The sequence below is a fragment of the Zonotrichia albicollis genome, chromosome Z, assembly GCF_047830755.1.
Source record: "Zonotrichia albicollis isolate bZonAlb1 chromosome Z, bZonAlb1.hap1, whole genome shotgun sequence".
NCBI classification, from domain to species: domain Eukaryota; kingdom Metazoa; phylum Chordata; class Aves; order Passeriformes; family Passerellidae; genus Zonotrichia; species Zonotrichia albicollis.
In genome coordinates this window covers 67,552,863-67,578,556 of record NC_133860.1, presented here as the reverse complement: position 1 = coordinate 67,578,556, position 25,694 = coordinate 67,552,863, and the positions used below count along the sequence as shown (strand labels likewise).

General features: G+C 36.6%; 1 protein-coding gene across 3 annotated transcripts in view; it reads right to left on the bottom strand.

Annotated features, from left to right (window-relative positions):
• LINGO2 (leucine rich repeat and Ig domain containing 2) overlaps nucleotides 1-25,694 on the bottom strand; it is a 525,499-nt gene that overhangs the window by 138,679 nt on the left and 361,126 nt on the right. The gene's annotated exons all lie outside the window — the stretch shown is intronic.

Genomic DNA, 25,694 nt, shown 5'->3' with positions numbered 1-25,694 from the left:
GACAAAACGGATGCTTCCCTGGAATTATGTGCTATTAGAAAGGTCAGCTTTACAAGTATAGAGATGTGCTGCCAATTTATTCTCATGCATCCTTAATAGGTTCTATTTTGTCTCTCATCTGGTGCTAAGGAAAGGTATTGATCCCCAAAAGGCATTCTAGTTGTTTACTCACAACAGAGAAGCAAATAGGAGCAACTTATCTAGCTTATCAGATATAAAAGAGCTACATAAATTCGAGGTACACTGAAGGTAGGAATGGTTATATAAAGCACCATTACTTCCCAAGTATGTCTGCCCCGGTTGCTGCCCACTGACACCAGTAATGAATGAAGGCAGCTACCAACTTCTCCTGTGATTCTCCCAGTGCAAAGTCAATTCTCCGACTCTCTTCAACAGTGAACATCAAAAGGTTGTTAGTTTTCCAAGTTACTCATATTTATTGATCTTCTGTCTAAAAAGGAGCAACAGATAAAACATTGCTAGCCTGTGCATGAATTACTTATGCTTTTCTGGGGAGTGAATGTTTTTTAAATAAGCACTGCTCCAATGAAGAATGCATTACACAGGGTTTAATTTAAAAGCTTCAAGAAATGTACACTGTTCTCATGTACTGCTTCACAGACAGATCTGTTTCCAATCATTTCTGTTACAACAGTATGTCATAAGTCATTCTCCTCAGTCATTGCTATGTGCTCAAATGTTGTGTAGAAGCAAGAAAAAACTTGTTGTCCTGCGGTTTAAGACAACCAACAAAGTGGTTCATGCAAGAGAAATACAATTACTGCACAGCAGACAAGCTGTTGGCCTGAATTGAAATTCCTCAGAGCATTGTCTAAATAGAATATCTAATCAGAAAGTGAGAATAAAATCACTCTTTGTCCACCTAACAGATGATTACAGCAGGAATGGTCACTTGCAGTCCTATCACTTTGATTTGTGTATTGGGCTTGCATGACAAGGTTTCATTCACAGAAAAGCTACAAAGGAAAGGGCAGCAGTGACAACATGAGATTAATTGATCACAGCGCATCCACCAGTGCTGCTGTGGGAGGAGGAGGAAAAGAATTCAAGACAGAAGTTGTGATAAGAAAAGGGAAGAGTGGGGAAGAGGGGTTTTTAGATTTGGGCTTATTTCTTATTACACTACTTTGATTTGATTAACACTAATTAAACTAAATTCAAGTAATGTCTTTTTTGTCCGTGACAGTAACAGGTGATTGATCTCTCTTCCCTATCTCAGAACATGAGATATTTGTTATAATTTCTCTTCATTGTCCAGCTGAGAAGGGCAGTGATAGAGGGGTTTTGGTAACCATCTGGCATCATGTCAGGGTCAACCCATCACTGTCTGTTAAACTCCCATTTTTTGAGTAATACAATCCTATTTCCTGCAGTGCTTTTGAAATTACATCTGCAGTCACTCACCTCTGTGGTTTCACAAATTCTATTCTGTTTTTTGGACAGTTTTTCAAAGAAGCTGAAATGAAAGTGCTTTTTTTTTTTGGTTCTATTGTGTGTTAACTTAACATCAGCTCCTCCAAATGGTGCTTGGAGGAGTAACTTTACAGAGCAATTTCCTTGCCTGATCTAGCAGGATACTGATGAATTAATGAGTACTATAACATCAAGATAGTTAGTGGTGAAATGTGGATGAAGTGAGGCTCAGTATTTTTCTAATTAAAAAGATTATGGGTGGAAGAACAAATGAATGCTGGATTACGCCTATTTATAGTCAGACAGACAATTTTAATAAGATGCCCTTTAAGAAGACGTGCACCAGCTTTTATTCTGATATGCCCAAATACTGGACAAAACCAGTACATCTGAGTGCAGCATCAAGCCATGCGCAGCTGACTCCTGAAAATGAACAGAGGAAACAGGGTGCCCAGGAGCTTTGTGAAGCCTGCAAAACGTGCGTCAATAGGATTTGGAAAGGAGCCTACCATTTTTATGTAGTTTTGGCAAGAATTTTTGTGCTGCGTGCTCATACTAGCTCAGATACAAGCTACCCAACTGCCTGTGCACTGATCATAAGCTCAATGTACAAAAATTAATTAAGACTGCCATGAGTGGTGATGAAGTACAATGCTTTGTATTATATGTATCAGACATGAAGAAATTTTGTCTTCTCTACACCGACAAAATTCCTTTCAATGAATGACATTGTGGTGGAAGGAGAAGACGAATGTCCATCTGCTGCTTTGGATTCAATAATGAGAAACACTTTGTCTCTCCTAGAAGTGATAGGTAAGACCATGTCTCAGATGTATTAAATAAGTAAAATAAAGACTGCTTCACTCTTGCTGTTTATGTCAATTGTGATCCATTGGAACAGAAAACTCTTCAGTTGCAACTGCAGAAAGACACCAACACTAAAAAACACACAAACAACTTTATTGTTGTTATTATTTAACACCATTACTTCTCTATAAAAGGCAGGCCTCCTTGTCAACAACTCCTTAAAAATCAAAAATGTTCCTAGGGAGTCTGACAATTTTCTTTTTATGCATATAGTTTTCTCAGAAAACTAATGAAAACTAAAATTTTTACATTCATATTCACATGCATGGATGTTGAGCTATTTTCTAAAGAACTAATATTTCACTTAACTATAGCTAAAATGCAGGCAATAAAATTTAGTTCTCAAACTTACTGGTACATGAATGAAAACAAAGAAAGCAATGGAGGATTAAAAGTCAAAGAAATCAAAATTTTTTTTTTCTTCAACCAAGATAATTCCTAACTCTTTGTCTGTACAGCTTGAAATTCATTTACAGAATTCCAGGAAGTTCTTGAGAGTCATATTAACACATGATCAGATCCAAAGGCTAATGACAAAAACCTTTTCAAAGACATGGTCAAAGAGTAAATTTAAACATTTGAAATTTGTATTACTTTAATATCAGGACTGAAAACTCTGTCTCTGTTTTAGCTGCTCCACAATAAGCAAGAAAACTCTGAGTCTAAATGTAAAAGGATCCTGATGGAGACTACAAAAAAGAGAGATCAGCAATCTGATCTGTGAAGGAAATAAATGAAATCCTGATTTTTAAAATATCAGGTTTCCTCTTGTATTTAAACATAAAACAATCAAAATGAAGTGAGGCTGTGGCAGACAAGAAATTAGTGAAATAAATTGAAAAATCACAAGCCACACTCTCAAGCAGGTTGGAAAACTTGTTCTTCTCAAACTCTAAAAAGGAAAAAAAGTTCATTTTGCTCCCTTTCCAAAATTATCACTCCAGATTGGTTTCTGTTCAACATGTAGGGCAAAAGAAGGATTTGGAGAACTACAGATCGGTAACTCAAACTTATCTCATTTTCTGAGAAGGGGATGAACTGCATCCCCCTATGGACTCTTGTAGCTAGAAATAAACAAGATGACTGGGAGAATGGATTTATCAAGGTTAAGTTGTGCCTCACTGACCTGGGTACCTTTTGCAGTGAGGTACTGGTACAGAAACGGATGTTTTGGGTGAGAGGATGCCTCTGGGTACTGTATATTATGATCCCAGAAAAATTATATACCAAGCAAATCAGGAGAAAGCCTTTGGTGGCCGGTTTCTCTTTTATTCATATCAAGTGAAATAGTTGTACTAATCATGTGAACCATTGCTTTGGACTGACAAGGCTCTCAGCCCCTCTTTGTTTGCCTTGTGCTCTGGCCATGGTGAGGACTCTCTGCTGTATTCAGTTCAGAATGCTGGAATCTGACTTGCACACGCAGCCCAAATCTGGGCAGCACTCGGTGCCCCTGGCCCCCACTCCCCTCTGGCCCATTCCCTGGTGCTCCTGCGATGCCTGGGCACACTGCTGACTCCTGGCAACTCACTGCATCCCAGGGCCCTTTCTGCAGAGCTCTTCATAGCTGGTTGTCACCTCGGGGGCCAGACTGTCCTTGGCCTCTGGGGAGCCCCCAGGATTCCCATAAAGGCATTTTTCCATATCCTTCTCAACCAGAACCCTGCCCTCCTGATCAGTAACTGCTTCTCCCATGCTGCTGTCATCCACAAACAAAGAGTGCTTTCCCAACATCTAGGCTCTAATAAAGGCAGTAAAATGAATGAATAAAACATCAATTCAGTCACCAGAAAACACTAGTTAATGCCTGCCAGCTGAAATTTTCACTACCAGTCAAAATCATTTGAGCCTGTGCATCTAGGCACCATGTCATTCAGCTGTCTAAACTGGATCTCACTAATTCAGTGGTAAGGAAACTCTAGGATGCTGTAGAACGGGGCTTTCTACAAAACCCCTGCTAAAGTCAGGGTACATCCAGACCCTTCCCAGAAATTAAGGAGAAGGCTGACCTGCCTGTATGTCATGGATTTTCCTTATTACTTTTTTTGAGGATGATGTGATGTTTGGCTTTTTTCAAGCATCAGAAACAAAGCTGCAATCTTTGAAGGCGGCAGATGTAAGCATTGCAAATACACCAGACAGCTGCCAATGTTGAATTCTGTCTGTCCCATGGACTGGGAGGCTCAGAGCCTTGAGTGTCTTAAGGGCACTTAAATTTTAAAATCTTAAGATTTTACTAGCATAAACTGAGACAAAAATGTACCTCCACCATCCCCAGGTCTTTGGTCATTTCCCTTGTAGTAACAGGCACACATTTTCATTACCTTTCCTGTTACAAGAAGCCTGCCTCCACTTACAGTCTTTTATGCGTCTGAGGTCAGAGGCTCCGTGTTCATTCCCACTAGCTTTTTCAGACACACTTTCTTGACTTTTCACATAGTGAAATGAACCATTCTTGTGCTCTGATGAAGCTATCTTTCCACCTAGTCCCTCCAGGACCAAGCAGGTCCTTGAAGAAATCATAAGCCTAAATTTTAACATGTTCCTAACAACAGAATCAGGAACAAAACACTAATTTGGCTAAAGCTGCTTACTCCGAAGTATTAAGTATTATCACTCACACTTTTTTCATCTAGTTTACTTGGCAATCCAGCATGGCAAAATATAAAAGATGAACTCTTTCCAGCCTCAGCATGTTATATGGTACTTATATGACCCTAATACTTTTCAGTATTTTGACTTTAGGCCATTGTATCAGCTCTGGCATTCAGTGCGAGCAGATGAGGTCATCATTCATCCCATCCCCATTCCAGACTTCAGAATCAACAAAAGCGACTGCCAGCTTTAGGAGATCTACTTCCCATGGTAGTAGGGTTTAGCTCAAGACACAAAAGCAGGTTACATTTCTCTATCAGATCTCCTGTTGTAACCACAGGGTAGAGTCCCAATATTTCTGTTGCTTTCTGCGTTGTGTTATTGATTTTCCTGGAATAAATCTACATTAAGGAAACATAAATGCTACCTGTAAATGGATATTGCAGGTGTTGTTATTAATATACAGTTGCCTACCAAGGTCAGGTCATATAATGCATGAGTCTGTATTTCTGAGCCTTATTGGACAATATTACAAGATTCTTTAGGTGCTTAAAATTTTATTTCTTTTAGCAGCATTTAAGCCATTTCAAGGATGTTTGAAAATACAAGTCTCAAGCATGCACAGGAGCAACTGTCTCCTGTAACTCAGGTATGTAAAAAAAAGCTTATATGTATTCCATTATAATGATTTTAAGCCCATATGAGTCAGTCACAAAGAATTTAGGAACTGGTGGATAAGAACTCTCCTAATATGCCTACAATACTATTGTAAGCTCTTCTTTAGTCTATGAGCAAAGAAATAAGTCTGTTTCCAGAATAATTCTCCAAGACTTCAGAAATTTTTAAACAAACGTCTTTAAAACAAAAAAAAATTGCTAATTTATACTTGACAAGATTGATAATTACTAAAGGAAATCTACCAGTATATCTTGACTCTTCTGTCCTGCTTATATTTTTTTTAGTATTCTCCACTTTCTCTGCATGTGAATCTTGCTGCAAGAGTGACACAAGCCAGAGAAGAAAGTGAAGCTGAAATAAACTAGCAGTCTTATTTATTTATTTATAACTTTTTTTTCTTTAATCAATCATGTCAGAAACCAAAAAGCATCACTAAACTGATGGACCATAAGTGACTTCCTGGATTGAAGCAGGTTGATTGAATAATCAAATTCTAAGGCATAATGGAAATAATAAAACTTATTCAGTCTAACCTTTCAAAAATGATAAAAAAATACCACAACCTACTTAGACTTTTTATTGGATACTTTTTTATATCAAATGTCTAATGAGATAGCAAGCATGTATAAGTAATCACTATTACTTACTGTTCTTATTATAGCAAAAATGAGCTACAATTCTTTCAGTTGGAAATAAAAATTCTTCTGATGGCTAGAATACAAAATAGATCTTCCCAATTATGTTGGAGTGAAAGTGAAAGCAAATCTTTACTTGAAAGCTTTCAGGTACATAAAATGGGAAAAATAGCATGGGGTATAAAAATTCTACAATTTTTATAATGTTAGTTGATTAGTACACTTATCATATACCATCCAATTAAAAGGCTAGTTGGTTAGGGGTCCTTCTCCTCTGGGAGAATTCCAGAGGTTTTCTTTGCCCCATTTTTGTTATATCTGGTCCAGATTCTGGTTGGAAAACAGAGCATCCTTGTAGCTGTTTCTTTTCTTGGCATAAGACTAAATAATATTTAGGAATGTATTAATAAGGTTAACTTATTGTTCCTAAATGCTGGGAGGAAAGATAGGAAAAGTACTAGAAGCTGCAGCCATGCTTTAGCAATCTACAAAGCATTCAATATGTGAAAAATTTAAAAATCTAAAAATCTTAGGCATCACTTCCCTGATCGGTAACATTAAATTGACTCTTTATTCAAAGAAAGTAGCATATTTAAGTTGAACTTTATATAGGAAGAATAAGTATCTGTCTTTAATAAAATTAATGGTTTCCCTTCTCTTGTCTATATACCACTTCTATTTTTTTTAAAGTCTTTAATGGGTTTAGTAGAAAAATTTTTGCCTTAGCACATGCCACAAAATATCCACCACTCTTGGAAGTATAGTTGAATTATTTTCAGGCACCAACTGGAAACTGGTTTTCAGGTTTTTATGATAAGAACTGTACTTCCAGCAACTCCAGTATTTGGTGTTGGAGGGCAGAAATCTCAATACAGTTTTAAACAATTTTCAAAGTGAAAAGGTAGCACTGATGTTGAATAAGCTAAATCTTAGTGTGGAGTAAAAATTAGCGGACAAATATTTGAATTCTGACATTAGGTGAAGAATGCATCCTGTTTTATTGAGCTTGCTGCCTTTCAATTTCTCCTTCAGATGCCATAGAATGGAAGCCTGTTTTTATCCTGTAGGTTGCATACAGAGGACCCAATAAATCTGTGGTGACTCTTTTTCTGGTCTAAGAATCAAAGCTTTCCAAAACCTGTCACTGAGATACAGCTATAAGCCAGATAAGTGCTAAGAAAATAAAATTGCCATGGAAATTTTCCATTAAAATTGTAGTATGTAGTATTTTACTTAACAAAACATGATATAACCTTGTGGACTTTCAATATTTAAAAGGTGTTTATATGAAATGCAGAGAAAGACAAGACAATTGGAGCAGGTTTTAAACTGAAAGAGGGAAGGTTGAGATGAGATATAAGGAAGACAGTTATGAGGGGGGTGTGACTGGAACAGGTTGCGTAATGAACCCGTGGGCATGCAGACTTCTTTCTCTGTATTTTGCTGCATTTTATATAAATATTTAACATCTTTTCTAAAATCAAGTACTGTCACTAAAACTGTTTTTCTGAAACGAGGGATCTGCCCCTTGGAACCATATTTCTCCCATTTCCTTTTTAAACATAACAAAGTTGACTCACAGGCATAGGAATTCAGGGAAATTCTAGAAGAAAGAGCATAATGTCATCCTATCTTCAGGCAGAATATCCAGCAAAGACTTTCAGGTATTCTGCAGCTGGCTGGGCTTTCTACAAAAAGAGACAGCTGAAATGAACCTGAAATAAACTTTGATGCTCCATAAAAACTCTGAAAACTCAAAAAACTATTTATGCCAAGGCCCTCTATAAGTGCTAGATGGAGAATATTTCATTTCAGATTACCTGGTGTGTTGCCTGAATATGACCAACATTTTTTCAAAAACAACATAATTGTCATCTCCCCGTTTACAGATTTGACACAATATATGTACATCTGTATCTATGCTTTCTCTCATAACTTTAGAACTTTCTATAAGTTGTCTCAGAGTCTCCTTAACACTATTGTGGTGCTGTCTGCATAAAAAACTGCATCAATTAGGTACTGCCCAGCATATTGATCAGTATTGCCTTAATCTTGTACTCCCCTGGTGTGTTTGTTTCTAGCTGCTGCCTCACCTTAAATACAAACACCTTGGGAAAGAGAGTTCTTATTATTTCATCCACTACCTAGGAAAAGTGAGCCCTGGACCATGGCCAAGGGCTGATGACAGTGCAAATACCAGTATTTTACAGAAAAAAAAGCATGACAGCGTATCACAAAGCAAAACATTTCTGAAGCAGGTAATTATCTGGGTCATGTTTTTAAAGCCCATAAAATGATTAGACTGTGATTCTTTCAGATCATACAAGTAGCATGTCTTCTCCCCAAGAAAAAAAACCTTTTTTTGTTAGAATTATTATCACCTAATAGTTACTACAGAATATTCGCATCTGCAGAGAATTAGTTTTCCCAAACCCAGCTGCTCTGTAATTCCAATTACAATGGAAGAATAAAACTAGAGTAGCACCTGCCTGACAGTAGAAATAACTATAGAAGAACTTGCTGCTTCCATTCCTCCAAGACAGATGCAGTTTGGGACCTTCTCACCACCTGGAAAATCTCCTAAAACATTATTTAGGCAACCATGGTGACCATGAAAAACCAGTAGAAAAAGCAGTCATTCCCAGAAATTGCATCCCCATGTCATGTCGATACTGTGACACGGGTCAGCTTATGTCATGTGTCATTATGATAAGTGGTACCAAGAAGAGAAAAATGGTACTATATATCACCAAATATATAGCTTATTATATAGTTTAATATTATATTAATTATATAGTTTATTATTATTCATTACTATATATATAATATATTATATATGTATTATATATATAATTTATTTATACACCAATGAGGGAACACTGGAGATTGTGTGTGGAGATGCACAGCATCTTTGCCATTTGAAAATATTTGTTAGCTAGGAGATAAGACCTAATTATAGCCTCGAAAAAACGTTTAGCCTTAGGAGTAAAAGAGATTTTAGGGAGACAAGTTTGGAGGATGATAGATGCTACATGATGCTCAGAAAATGTTTAATTATCCTAGGATTATGGACAGCACGTGGCACTCTTTGGAAGATTGAGAGCATGATACTAAGTGTTGTCCACCTGAACTTTATCACTAACTTCAAAAAAGTAATATGACTGACCATAGTATAGCATATAATTAACAAAGAAAAAATTTACAAACTATTTGACCTTATTTGTGAAAGTGAATAATTAAAAAAATTCAAAAATTTCAAAAATGTATTTATTTTCATATGAAGGAAATTTAACAGGAAAGCACAAAAAAATGAGCAAGACTATGCTACTAAAGAAATTATGAAAACTCTGGAGCTACTGAAGACTATATGGGAAGGGCTGAACAAAAGGCAGGGACATTGTGGCAATGTGCCACTGTTTCTGTCAGCACTGTTTCTGAGACTGACAGGAGGCAGCAAAAGGGGAGTCAGAATGAAAATTTAGGAATTACAAGGTAGTAATATATTAGGGAATTGCTACCAGCACTCCCTCTTTTTGAATGCTTGTTGCTCTTTAATAAGCAGTAAAATAATCTTCAGAAGTTGGCTGCCTTCATTTTAATATGATGCATAGATATGGATACTCAGTTCCTATAACTCATTAAAAAATGTCTTCTAGGAATATTTTTTTTCAGGGGAAGTGCAGTCTGTGGAGATTAACGTCCATCTCACCAGAGTCTTGTTAGTGAAGTATGAAAATAAATCATATTTCTGCAGTACAATGAGAGCTGTGAGCTACCCCACAGAATACCTTTTTCAAACCATTTTTCCACATGATCTTTATTCTCACTGACTTACGAGCCCCACAAAAGCTTACACAATGAATACAAATCATATCCATGAGGAATTTCTCTCTTTCCTAAAGGCTGAGAGAAGACACACATATGTTGTTTTATTCTTCAAACAATGTGATGAATATTTTATGAGGTATGAAGCTCAGTCACTTCCATGAAAGAGACACCAAAGGAAGGCTGAGTCTCTGCCCTCCCATTTCCTCTCCTCTGGCTCCAAATTAACTTTCACACACATGAGAAATAGAACAGACTGTGGTCATACATACCCCCAGGAAATCTGTGACTTGTGTGGCAACAACTTGTACTGTGTCTCTTACATTTGTTTATGCTACTTAAAAGAGAAAAGGTTTTCAGCAGCAAATTCATGTGCATCTAATCTGTTTTTTTCCTTGGGGAGGCCAGTGGAGGTGGGGGTTAACATTGTCCCAGAGCAGAGAGAATTAATGCCAACAGACTGAGAACTTGGCAGCAGATCACCGCTGACAAAGCTCATGAGATAACACAACAGATTGGAACAATTACCTGCTTGAAGTTCCTTGAAGTATTTTTTTTTCCAAGCCTAGTTTTGGCTCACAGGAAACTATTGAAGTTCATAAAACATAGATACTTCAAACTTGATTCTTCCCTACCAAGCAGCTCATGCATGATTTATGTCTGTATATAGCAGATGTAAGAGAACAAGACTGAACTGATTGCATTTCATACCTGCTTTTATCTGGGTATAAATGACTGCATAAATAGCAAAATGTGAAACATCAGGCCCATTTTCTTAAACGAGTAGCAGAAGAATCTTTTTATGAAGTTCAGTCCATGCTCTCAGAGGGGAAGTCTAATCACCATTGCACTGAAAGAAGATCCTTTTTTAAATTGATCATTGGTAGAATTTTTGTGTTTGTAGAAGGTAAAATAAAGTCAAGGGAAACAACAAATATGTTTCCTTTCAACTCTGACAAGGAAATTGATGACCCTCCTAGTGTAAAACATTTTTCCTTGTTCAGTCACACTTTTTTTTTTCCCGTGTACTGTTTTACTATGAAACTCAACCATATGAAAGCTAAAGCCATGGAAAAAGACTTTCTACTTTGGAGGGACAGCTTTTACCTATATGGGTGAAAATTAAGGATGTTAATGATAATTTACAGGCTCAAAGTCTTACATACTTGCAGCACCAGAGGATCTTTACTAAATAAATGATGCAATAGTCACAGCAAAAAAAGAGATAGGGGGAAAAAGAGATGGGATGGAAAGTATAAGTGAGCAAACTTCGGCCAACATTACATAGCACTCTGCCATTTTTGCTTTGACCACTGTCAAGACTTCACACACATTCATTGAAATCCAGGTGACATAGTGAAGATTGTCCCCTAAGATGTCTTCACCACTCCTTGTCATCTTTCTCATTTTAAGATTATTAATTAAAATCCCCATTAGTGGATCCTTGATCTAAACCAGAAAGATTTTCTGAGCTAGAGTTCAGTTCCATTCCAGAAGCTGACTCTTAAAAGTACTGCTCAAGTTGGAAGTAAGAACTTTCAAAAGATAAGGCTTGAGGGAGTAAAATGAGCATTGCTTTTTTCAATCTGTGGTTGTACTGTGCGACTATATCAGAGACTTCTGAACATCTTGCTGATGAAATCAATAGGAATCCTTTTTACTCTCTCAAAAATGACTGAAAAGCTGAATTCCCACTCTTTCCTTTTCTCACTCTCTAGCCACTCATAATACAGTGACACTTAAAGCTGTCTACACTTTTTTAATGTTTTGATTCAAGAAAAGTCATCCAACCTTCAATTTCCAACCTTCAATGCATCTGACAGAGAAAAAAGTAGAGAGAAAGCACAAGGGATAAAAAGACTAGACTAAGAAATACTAAAATGCTCTTTAATCTGATTTCTGACTCCTCAACCAACAACCAGAAATCTTTCAGCATTTCACAAGGTTAAGGAGAAAGTAGTTTGTGTTTCTATTTTCCCATCAAAATTATTAAGAATTTTTCTGGGATAATACAGTAAATATTTTCAAAAAAAGTATATAATTTAGTAATCCAATTATATGAGCTTCTAGTACTCTGAATGCTGGACTGTGACACATCTGCTTTGCTGCAAAATTTCAGTGTACCATGGGCAGAGCTATTAGACATGAAACTAATGTCTACTTATATTCTGAAAAGGTATAAGGTTTGTTTCTTGTTTTCTTCTTATCCTTTTTATTTTTTACAGCAGTAATTCATGTTTGAAAGCAAACAAAATCTGAAATTCTAGACAATACATATGAGAAAGAGATGTCATCCCTGTGGACTGGAGAAATGACAAAGTAATAGAGAGTAATAGAAGGTTTTTATCTAATAAAATACACTAAAATAAATCAAGCAAATATATAATTTAATTTTAGAAAATAATGTTGTGAATTTTTCAAAAGATTCTTCTACCAATGCTCTGAAAGTATGTACAGTAGTACATCCAGGTCCGCTGCTGCCCCTCTGGAAGTGGCTGTAGGAAGAATTAGCAAGTAAAGGATATTGTATGTACCTGTGCTCTCCTAGAATCCTTTAGCATGGATTAGTACCTTCTTTCTGACTTTCAGCTATTCAAACATTTTCTGAGTCCAATGTAGCTTAAAACTTTCAAATAATATTTCAGTAATTTTTAGCATTGCAAACCAGAGACTTTTATTTAAAACTGTTTTCTGGGGGAGGAGTGTGTGTTTTCTTCTTAATTTTATTTTAGTTATATCTTACTATCATCTGTTTGGTAGATTATGTAATACAGAAAAAGGTAGAGGAAGAACATATCCCTGATATTTAAGTATATGATTATTTAACAAAGCAGAGAAGATTCTTACGCTATTCTGGGGTATTTTTCAAGCTATTCTACTCTTACTTTTATTAATCAAAAGGGAGAAAAAAATATTGACCTAAAAATGATAGGCTGGAAAATAAATATATTTATATCTGTCTATATCTATACCATATATATCTAATATATCTATCTATCTATATCTATCTATATCTATATATCTATATCTATATCTATATCTATACCATCTATATCTATATCTATATCTATATCTATATCTATATCTATATCTATATCTATATCTATATCTATATCTATACCATCTATATATCTATATATCTCTATCTCTATCTCTATCTATATATAGATACATACACACACATATGAAATTGTCTTCTAGGACTTATTAAAAACATGAAGTAAAATAAACTAGGTTTAGATTTGACATTAGGAGGAAGTTCTATACTGTGAGGGTGATGAGGCATGGAACAGGTTGCCCAGAGAAGTTGTGTATGCCTCATCCCTGGAAGTGTTCAAGAGGCCAGGCTGGATGGAGCTATGAGCAACCTGGTCTAGTGGAAAGTGTCCCTGACCATAGCAGTTGGAATCATACAATTTTTAAGGTCCCTTCCAACCCAAATCATCCTACAGTTCTATGGTTATGTTGGATATTTTTCCCCATTACACAAAAGAGGAAAAAAGGATATCTACTACTGCCAAAATAATTTGAAGTTCCAATCCCTCCGATTTTACTTCCACAGAAATGTTTCTTCTCAACCTCTTTAATTTTCTGGGATCTCTTTTTGCAATAAAATGCTAGTAAATACAGCCAGAGATACCAACATTTCTGTTTTTAAAACTAGTAGTTTTACATGTAGTTCAGGAAATCTCAATAGCTGTATCATATAAATGCAATAGAGGAACTGTAAAGAAGAAGACAATATCATGAACCATCTTCAAGACTGTCTCTGAGAGTGAAATGTTCTATGGGTCTTTCAAAAAGCTTTCTAAGTAAAATGGAAAACTAAATGCAAAGAGAACCATTCATTAAACATTTCACTGTGAGGAAAAAAATAACAAAAACGACCCAAACAAAACTAATGGCCTGAACCTCACTCTCCAAAGAGTAAATGCTTTCAAATGCAATAACAAGCCAATATCAAGTTACTATCAACCTATTATCAAGTTAATGGAAAGAGATCTGCTAATGCTGTCTAGCTTCTGAAATACCAGTCCCCAGTACAGCAACAAAAATGCCTGCAGTTACTTGTTGAAATGTTTTTGTAAATATTGCCTCCCTCTTCGGGTGAGATTCAGATGGTTTAAAGCCACTGTGGCTCTTTGGGCCACAGAGAAGAAAAACAACTGTGCACAGAGGCAGGTGGCATCAGGGCTGGCTAAGTCCAATTCCCTAAATCCAATCACCACGAATCACTTCTCTGTCCTGGTACCAACAGCTGGCTGTGAGCACATGAGGAAGTGTAGGCAGACCAAAAACCCTTTCAGAAATGAGAATTCAAAGGCATAGATGGCTTTATTGTCAGGTAATGATATCGGGAGCTTTTAACCTCCAGATAATGGCATGAAATTGCCTGAGGTCAGCAATGACTGAAAATTGTGACAATCAGATAGCTTCTTTGTGGCCTATAGGAAATGAATTGGTGGCCTCATTCCAGTTCTCTATCATAAAACAATTACAGCTAATGCTGATTGACATCTTTGATTGCAACCATGGCTCAGAGGCCAAGACTGAATGAGCCTTGAAAATAAACTGCCCTTCAACCCAGAAAAGTCAATCCTCTGAGCCAGAGGTGAGGCACAACTAGACTGAGAAAAAATGTATCTCGTTTTGCTCACTCTACTGACAGAAACTTTGTCTCTCCTAACTCTCAGTGCCTTCTGTTTATGATGGGACAGAAAATGCAAGTCCTTAGGGAGGGTTTAGGAGGAGTTATTACATATAACTCTTTATGGATTTCACTCAAATAGGCAAGACTTCAGGCGGTGTGGGGCTGTGGTGCCAAGCGCTGTGTGGGTGCTGTGTTCAACAGTCCACTCTCTGAATTGCTTGCCATCAAAACAAAAATGGGACACATGTGGGAGCCAAGAAGCACCATTACCAGAGCTTGACAGACAGTGCATGAGGCTCCCTGAGACAGGTAACAAATCTAAGATGAAACACTTAATGTGTGGCAGAAAAATAAGCCCAAGCAGAGGATTGGGTCTTGGCCATAAAAGTGAGTTAAAGGCAAATAGTTCTGGGTCACACAGACACTTTATACCTTTTACTTATGGCATCACAGAAGGGGAACTCTGTGTGAGTGTCTTATGTGTTTAATGACAGTCTAGCATTACTGATGTGCAGTGGAAATAATGAAGGGTTTTAGACTACATTTAGATGTAAGAAAAAACCCCAATTTCCTGCCCAATGCTTAAAGCATTTGTGACTAGCTAAATCCTATCCCAGACCCAACTAGATCAGAAGGTTTTATTTGAGCAGCCGTTCTTAAATCTTATAAAAGATTTTATGTGCTGGGAGACATCTCAAAACTCCTGTTCCCAACTGTTTATTTCACAGCAGAGAGGTCAGTTTGCACTGGCTATGTAAAATATGAATAGTGGTAAACTCACACATTGATTAGCATTTGAAAATGTCATGCTAATAAAAATATAAATGAAAAAGAAGAAAGAGAAACTAGAAGTTAGTGTTCCCATACAACACATGGTTAAAATGTGTTTCTTCTGAAGTAGTGGGGATTAAAAAGGAACACAGTAGATGTCTGTAGAAGTGTATGACTCCATTTAGCTTTCCTTGGCTGGACAGGGTTCAGCCTTCTCACCTTCTTCTGTCCTCAGTTATAGAGCATGGGCTGTGTCTGCTTGTCTTAGACACTGCAGTACAGTTTCATTTCTGAGAAAATCTATGCAGCAGCAAAAATTCACAACAGTGCTTTTCCAGTGGAATGAAGCATTTCAAGCATAACTCTTGAAATGACCTGAGGCGAACACAGAAAGATCAAAGAAACCTAAAGGAAATTATGCTAATGCTCAGATGAAGCATAATAAGCAACCTCTAACTGCAACTTATATAATCCATCTGCCTTTTCCTCTAAAGACAACAAATGTCTTTCATTGGTCTTACATTTTGAGAGGTTAAAACCAAGGTATTTCTTTATCAGTTGTCCCACTATACAAATGAAAAGACCTATAGAATCACAAAATCACTTAGAATCATAGAATAGTTTCTTTTGGAAAGAACCCTAAAGGTCACACAATTTCAACTACTCTGCCATGGCCAGGAATCCAACCCACTAGATCATATTGCTCAGGGCACCATCCTAATATATTTCGAACACTTCCAGGGGTGGGGCATCTCCATCTTCTCTGAGCAACCTGTTCCAGTTCCTCAACACCCTCACAGCACTCTCAGCCTGTTTTTGCAGGAGAGGTGTTCCAGCACTTTGGTCATCTTTGTGGCCCTCTTCTGGGACAATTCTAACATGTCCATGTCCTTCCTGTGTTGAGATATCCGAGCTGGGTGCAAGGCACCCAAGGGGCAGAATCTCCTCCCTCCCCTGCAGGCCACGTTGCTTTGGCTACAGGCCAAGACACGGTTGGCTCTCTGGGCTGAGAGTGCACATGGCAGGGTCATGTCAAGCTTTTTATTTATCAGAACTCCCTAGCTGTCCTCCACAGGCCTGGTCTCAATAAGTTCATCTCCCAGTGTGTGTCTGTGCTTGGGATTGCCCCAACCCAACACCTTCGGCCAACACACTTGTTTAACTTCCTGAGGTTCTTGTGGACTCATTTCTTGAGCTTGTCCAGGCTGCCCTGGATGGTATCTCTTTTTTCTCTTGTGCCCACTGCACCACCCAGCTTCATGTTCTCTGTAAACTTGCTGAGGATGCACTCAATCCCACTGTCCATGTCACTGATGACAATACTGAAGAGCACTGGTCCCGGGACAGAGCTCTGAGGGACAGCATTTGTCACTGGCCTCCACCTGGACAGAGCCAAAACTCCCTGTCTGCGTCCATCCATGCAATTCCTTATCTAGAGAATACCACACCAGTCAAATGCATACCTCCCCCCTTTGGAGATGAAGGCCATGTCAAAGGCCTTACAGAAATCTAGATGACATCTCAAGGTTTAGATTGGAAAAGTCCTTTAAGACTGAGTTTACCCAGCACTGCCAAGTCTATGATCAAATCATGTCTCTAAATAACAAATATATATGACTTTTGGATACTTCCTGGTATGGTGACAACCATTTCCCAGGACAGCCTGTTCTAATGTTTGACAACCCTTTTGGAGAAGGTTTTTTATTTTTTGTAAATATCCAATCTAAACTTCCCCTGGCACAATTTGAAGCTCATTCGTATAGTCCAATCAATTGTTACTGGGGAGAAGAGACTGACACTGAACTGTTCACAAATCATTCTTTTTTGAATAAGTTATGAGCTGGAACTGTTTCTTCCTGCACTGCATTCACATAGCTATCGACAATGTGTTTAGTTCAGCTTAAGATATGACCACTTCTCAGTTGAGATGTAAAAATGTGGCATGTGAATATTCTTAAAATATTTCAGTTGGAAAGTATATTGATTAGCTTAAATTGCTTTCATATTTTACATAATTATCATCAAAGTAAAGGTATTACTATTTAACTAAATGCAAAATGAATGGAGAGGGTCCTAGATATCAGGCTAACAGAATGATATATGATCAACTTTTTAGCATGGTTAAGATGTAAAAATAAAAATTTCCTATCCCTTTCGTATGATGGTTGTGTTTTCACATGCAATAATATTTTAACAGAGGACCAAGATGCTATAATTTATATGCTAAATGGATGAGTCCTGAATAGTTGGAATTATTTTTCACTGATAATAATAAAAAGAGAGAAATAGCAAATCCTGTTGGTTATTGCACATATCCAAATGGATTAACAGCATGAGTATATAATATGAACAAAAAAACCCAGACAGCAAAAACCTAAGTTTCTACTTTAAAATGTCATTCTAATAAAATCCAGGACAAAAATCTCAAGACTTAGTAATCATGATATCTGAGAATCTCATTAAAAGATTGTATAGAAGCAGGAAACATATCAGGCTTGATATGGAAAAATATACTACTTAGAGGTAGTAAAGGACATATATCAATATGCAAAAAAATGTTACAGACTTAATAAAAAACACCCAATCATCAGAAAAAAACCTGTATGAATTCAGATTTGAGCACAGGGTGCTCCTAATTTTTTTTTTTTTTACATTTATAACTAAGGAGTGCTGATTTCATGGTTTCTCTTTTCTCCCAGTGGATATTTCTACAGTGTATTTTCATTTAAGGAGGTAACAACTTCAGTAACCTGTATAACTGAGATCCCTGAAAGCTACTAAATGTATTATCCATGATTTCAAAAAGTGGAATTGTGCATAAAATTATACAAATGGTATAATTTTGATCCCACATATGTTTCTGTGAGATACTGAAACATTAGTGGTTAATGACTAAAAAAATTGTCAATGTGAAAATGCAATGGCTAATTTGCTGAGGCCAGGTTTGCACTCCCTGCCCCGAAAAGAAGGGGAGGAGGAGAGTTTTTTGTGTGGTGGTGAATGCTCTGATCCACATCAGACAGAGCAGCTGAACACCCACCACTGGATGACACAAGCTGGGTTTTGATCCAGGTAAGGGAGAAGGCAAAAAAGAAGCAATCCCTGCTGAGGCACCACAGAGCTTTTGATCACACCAATGTCCTCCCTTACACAACTGGCTCAGGTGTAAAGCTCCCTAGGGAGGTAGTAGGATATTCTAATCTGCTGCAAGAGGACTACTAACAAGAATCTGAGTTACCTCTGCCTTCAGGGGCAGGTCTTATCAGTTTCAGAAATGGATTCTTATTCTCCAGTGCTCCTTACAAATTAAAATGTCGTCACCTGTGCTGTTTTCCTCATTCTTCCTAAAGCTTTAAATATTCAAGGACAATTATGGTCTGTTTTGCATCAGTAAAATTTCCATTCCATACAAGTGGCAATGTTTTGATAGTTGTGGAGCTGTAGGGGTATATTATATATAGGGAATAGGGCTATTCCTCTGTGAATAGAAACCAAGGCTGCCGGTGCAGAACAATGTCTGTTCCAGTAGACTGCAGACTGGTCCTTGCTAAGCCCATTGACCATGATAATGGTAGTGTCTCTGTGATAACAGTTCTAAGAAAGAGTAAGAGAAATCCTGCAGACAAATTGCAAAAAAGAGGAGTGAGAAAATGTGAAAGAGCCCTGCAGGCTGCAAGGTCAGTGAATGATGAGGAGGAAGAGATGCTCCAGGTGCCAGACAAGAAATTCCTGGCAGCCCCTGGAAAAGACCACGGTGATGCAAGTTGTTTCCCTGCAGACCATGGAGGGCCACAATGGAATACATATCTACATCCAGCCCATAAGGATGCCATTCCATAGCAAGAGTGTGCCTGAGGGAGGCTGTGTAGAAGAGTCATGCTGGACCACATTCCTGTCAGGAGCTGTAGCCTGTGGAGAAGAGTCCTTACAGAAGCAGGTCTTCTGGCAGAAGTTGTGGCTGGTGGGGGATCCTTTCTGGATCAATCAATTTCTGAAAGATTCTTCTCTGTGGGAAGAATTCACACTGGAGCTGTTCTGAAAGAACAGTGTTCTGTGATGAGGATATCCCATGCTTAAGTACGTGAAAAATGCAAAGGAGTGACAGAGATAAACTGTTATGGCTTAATCTCCATTCCCCATCTGGCTGCACCACTCAGAGAGGAGGTAGAAGGACTGGGAATGGAGGACCAAAGCTGATCCTGGGGAAAAGCGGGGGAGGCAGGGGGAATGGAGAGAGAGGTGTAGGTTTGTCAAGTTTTTTGTCTTTGGTCTTCACTATTCTACTCCATTTTAAATTTTCCATATATAAAATCAATCAAGTTGAATCTGTTTTGCCCATGATTGTAACTGGTAGGTGAACTCGTTGTATTTGAAACAACCTATGAATTTTTATATATTTTTTGGTGCTTTGTCCTCTTGAGGAGAGGGAGTCAGGAACTGCTGGGGTGGACATCAGTCATCCAGACCAGATCAACCCACAGAATGCTGTAGATTGAGTCGGAAGAAACTTCCACCTTAGGAGAACTGCAGAATTGCTTCTTCCCATTATATGAAGCAGCAGTGGAACTAACAGAATCAGAGGGTAGAATATATTCCCAAATACAAAGAGAAATCCAACGTGTCCATCTCCTTGCTAGAGGAAAAACTACTAGAGGAAAGTAAGAGGAACACTAATGTTCTAATTTGACAGAATTTGTTACAATTAGTCATAACTTTGCCTTTCAACTGCAAACACAATTATTACTGTGATAGTTGCAGCACAGAAAAGATGATAGAGGAAATTCAAAGTTCATGTCATTACTTAATGAAACCTATCTTCTGTAAATATATACACATATGTATAGTCTGTAGGCAGAATTTCTGACATTGCCACGCATGCCTTTGAATGTGGTTTTGTCCATACAGGAATAATGTATAAAGATGTCCCTAAAAATCTATGAAATATGCATATCTTCCATTTTACCACTTGCATTGACCATTTGCACATTTAGTTTTATTTATGCTTTAAGGTAGATCTACAGCAATTGAAGAGTATGTTATTCTCAAAAATACTTTTTTGATCTTAAACATACCTCATTACAGAGAGGAACCTATAATATTGAACTCTATTAGTACTAAATATTTATTTGTGATGAATGGCTATTTGATATGATGACTAGAATAATTTTATTGTAGTCTGTGCCTAATAAGCACTCACAATTTAATTGCAGCGACCCATGAAGTAAAGTAATTGTCAAAGATACCGACAGTGTCAGATCCTACTCTCAAGTTTTTGGAAACATCATTTGAATATTACTCAAATGTCTGAAACATAAATTGTTGAAAAAAAAGTGTTGTTCAATGTACTTCATACATAATATCTTATGCATTAATGTCTTACAATATCTTACAGCCATGATCTTAACTTTCACAATTAAGAGGGATGTTTAATAATGTTAATAACATATGTATTTCCATGAATTAATAGATTAAAAAAAATTTGCATTGCAATATTAAGAATGGAGATTTTATTTTTTATTTCTATGGTTTCAGCGTTGTTTTCCAGTTATTTTTTTCCAGTTATTATAAAGTTATTTTCACTCACAGAATTTTGGGACACTGAATCTGCTATGAAACATGTGAAATTTCAGTTGTCAAGCTACAGAGATTGCAAAGGACATTTTAAAGGTGATTTTATTGTATGACTATATGCTAGAAGATTTCCATTCTAACCCCTGACTTTTTGTAGGAAGAAAGAATGGGGTATTATTCAACTGACTTGGACAGCTCATTTCAAGATTCTAAAATGTTTAATTTCCAATGCTCATTTAGAGAGTTCCTAAAATGCTTACTGTTTATTTGACAGACCATGAGATTTACATCCAGTTTAGGAGCTTTATATCTCAATATACATGGGCTGCTGAATGTGTTTGCTTTGACAATCTGTATTGAACCGTCCCCAACTATAATAGCATCATCAAGCTGCATCACACTGAGGCAGCCATTTGTTCATTCCCATCTCACCACAGAATGATGGTCTTGTAGTCTCAGATGTGTGCAAATATGTGTTTTATTCATGGTGCCACAAAAGATCAGCCAATAAGAATAGAAAAGCAAACTCTCATAAAACTTGAACTATGAAATAATGGAATTGTAAAGAAAGAAATTCAAAGTGCCATTTGAATTTGATGAAATCCTCAGACAACCAAATTACAACCAGCACCAATGTAATGTAGAGAAATGTTGGTGAAAAATAATGGAACATTTTAAATGTGCCTATGGTGGAACGGAAATCTAACCCAACAGGACACTCTGAGAATAAGAAGAGATCTTTATATCAATTTTTATGTAACCACATTTTGTATAGCAAAGGGTTGGGAACTAGAAGGAATGGCTCAAATAACTTGACATTTCCTTTGATACAGTGGTCCATCTTTTCTTTCTTATTTTTTTTTCTTTTTTCCAATTTATCTGTTTCTGTGAAGTGATGAACATCCAAAGGGGTTTACAGACTTTAAAAATACTTGAAAAATGTTAAAACAATGTTAAGATTCAGGGTCTTGATTGCTAACCTGATCTAGATTGCATGAGTTCTGCTTTTCAGCTGCACCTTGACTTGTGTCAGGGAAGACTTTATTGTAGAAATCACAGTGCTATGTGGTTTTAACTTCTCTTGTCAGCAACAGGATAATTGTGTTGACACACTCAAGATGTCCCTAAGCCTTTTTCCACACTTCTCGTTGCCTCATCTTTTTGTAAGATCCTCTGTAATGAAAAAAATTTTGTAACTTTCCCTAGGAATGTATTTTTTTTTTATTAGGGAGCATGGTGGTGTTTGGTACATTTGATTTCCTTTGTCGGCCTGCTGAAATTGCTAGACAATTGAAGTTTATTGATTGATGGAGTGATAAAATGATGAATAGAAGGATAAAACCTGCAAGATAGAAGCTGAGTTAGAGAAATAAAATTCAGAAGTGACTTTGTTTTTAATTGCAACATAAATTTGAGAAACAGGGTTATGAGATTTCATTTCTACAAATACTTATGGAGGTGAGTTTGAAGAGGCAAAAGCTCTCTATATTGAGCCCTTCTGGGCTGATATGCCCATTGTGTAAAGTTTATTTAAGTAATTAAGGGCAGGAAAGGCTCAAGGAGAGGACCAACTAGAGTGCTAAGCAGGGAAATGGACAGTTCCAATGCGCACCACTGACAACATAATTTGCTTTCATCATAAGCTATCAGATGTGGAAAAATCTGTTAAAAGACTGAAATGGGATAGAAGAGTAAAAAAGAAAAAAAAAAAAGAAGAGGAAGAAGTCATCCTTGATTTTTCAGTGAGACAGTGTACCAATAAAAGGATCAGTATACTGTCAGTCACATTCCCACAGTGTTTACACAGGAAAAGCAAGACTTTCTCAGAGGTCTACTGACTAGATTTTCCCTGATTTAACTATGCAAACTATAGATTTTATCTATAATAATATTAAAAATTATGATGATCGTAGTAAAATTAATAACTGACCTCAAATGGAAAGGGAAAAATATTTATAGAAACTTGTGTTCTTTCAGGAAGTGTTTATCATTATAGCTTCAAAATCCAAAAATGTTGCTAACAATAAAGACAATTAAAATTAAAAATACAAATGATTAAAGGTTTAATTTTATTTTGCTTTCTGGTTCTTAAAGGATACAATTTTTAAGGATCATTTTCTGCCTCTAAAAATCACAGAATACCTTAGATAGAAATGAACACTATATTTTCAGCATTTACATGGCTTAGGAGCCTTTTATTCCAAGAAGAGAAAAACCTCTAAATTAGATTCAAGAAATCACAAATAACTAAAGAGAATTATTAAGAAAACACAATTTCAAAAGAAAAATTAAAAAATGGATGAAGAAAAATCAAAGAGAAAGAAAGGTGTAGTATCAGTTCCAAGTCTGTCAAGCTCAGAATACCTGCCATAAATCACTGGAGCAGTCAAAAACTTGATCAGCTCATTCCTGAACTCCCAGGTATCCTAACTTCTCACTTCATTTTGTAAGTAGACTACTGTAAACAGCCCTAGATTAACTTGGAGCTATCAGTCGATTGCACATGGTATTATTATTAGTCACTCAAAGCCTCCAGATATAAAACATGCAATTGCCCCCAGGTCTTTTCTGAAAGTACAGTGCAGTTAGCTAGTTTACATACCACATTCAGCTTTTGTTGTGAATGGCAAACATAAAACTTTCATGATACGAACTCATCAAATTTTGGATTACTTTCATTTTTGTTAATACTCATGGAAATATCCTGAGTTTGCCATGTGTATTTATATAATATTTAAATTTCTGTTGTTCAGAAACTTCAAAAGATACACATTATTTGTTGAAAAGAGAGTAAAATGTGAAAAGGCATGAACTTGGAAGGGATGGTTTTAAAACCATGTCATAAGACATTAAAACCAGCATTGAAATGTCCTGACAGACTTCCCATACCTTAGCAATATTGTCATTAAATCAAAGTAGGACCCAAACCAAATCAAAACAGAAAACAAGTTTTTCCAGCAAAAAGTCCCACTAAGAGTAAACCTGTAAAAAAATAGTGCCTTATTTTTACTGTTTGAAGAATTGCTTTAAGCTTCCATGTACTGAAAAGAGTCTCTTACAAAAATATTTCGGTTTTTCATTACATGGCCAAGGTTACCATTGGCCTTGATAGGATACCAATTGCCCTGTGCCATAGTGCTACCATGCAAAATTCGAAAATAGGGAAGATCTTGATTTGGAAGTTAATTTTCCCACTGCTTCTTGGAGGTCTTTTTCTAAGTTCATTGGCTAGTAAAGCAATTTAAGACTTATGAGAAAGAATTTCTCCCACCAGTTGTTTGTAGAGATCCTAATTTTTGGCCCAGTTTTTCAGCCAGAAATGCATCATACAAAGTTGGAAAGAGTTTATCCTTTGATGTAAATGGTGAAAAGTTTGAACCGTTACTGTGACAACAAACGTAATAACAGTTTAAGCGTACTTAGTTTTTACGTACAGATCACCAAAGACTACTACAAAAGAGGGACAGCACAGAGAAAAACTAATATTTTCTGAAAGACAAAATAAGAATTGCATGTGCGATTAGCTTCTTGTGTTCCACATGCTACATAGCTTGAAAGCCTTGACTTCTATCGCTGTTGACTTCTATTTCATAGATAACTTTTAAATTAAATGTTAAAACTTCTTTTAAAAATGGATAAAAAATTGAGTCTTAAGGAGATAAATATTAGTGAACCATAAACAATCCTGATGCAACAGCATCCTGAATAACAATCCTGATCCAACTTTCCACTCATATCACCAGAATAAAGCTACCATAAGAAATACAGACACATGAGAAGAGCATTTTAAAAGGCTGTAGATTTCTATAGAAAAATAAAGCAAAACTAGAAACACATATATACATATATAATACTACATATTATAGTATTTTTCTAAACACTTATGTGTTTAAAACAAAAACACAAATAAGTGTTTTTTTAAACACTTTTCTTCTCACTATATATCAGCATGAAAATTCCCCAGTTATGATGGGGATGATGAGTTGCAACATTGTGTTTATGAAATTTTTAGTCATATTATAGTCACTTGCCAAGAATTTCCCTTTTATTTTAATTTTTTTTTAGTTTTTCAACGTTAAAAACCGCAATCTGTTAAAAATCTATTAGTTAAATTACTAGGTTTGATATCAGAGAATAGTTCAGTTGCAGCAATAAGTGGTCAATATGTATTTTTCTTGACAGTTGCAAAAATAATTCTGTTGGAAATATTTTTTTCTGAAAACAGGCAGAATACAATGGTAGTGCAGCTGTGAAATAGATACAGATACAGCTGACCTGCATCAATCTGAGTGTACTCCAAACCTAAAGTCTGGAGAAATGGATGTGAAGACAGTTTTCTGTTCATCTCTTTGGCTGTCTTTTACTCATGGGTCCAGTCTGGAGGTTGTACAGTGCAGCACACAAGGTACAGTGTCATCTGAGCACTGCCCTCGTGTTTCCTGAGCCAAACTGTGTTTTTGTATGGTACAACTCACATTGGCGTAAGCCTGGAATTTGTTCAGCAGTATCTACTGCTGCCCTAGACATACTTCAGGACAGCTTTGACTAGATCTGGTAAATAATATTTCAATTTCAAAAGGAAAAAATCACCGATAAGCTGGAAGAATCTTAGCTTAACACATTGTCTTGATTCTTAGATTTAGTTTGTACCAGAGTGCCATGATCCT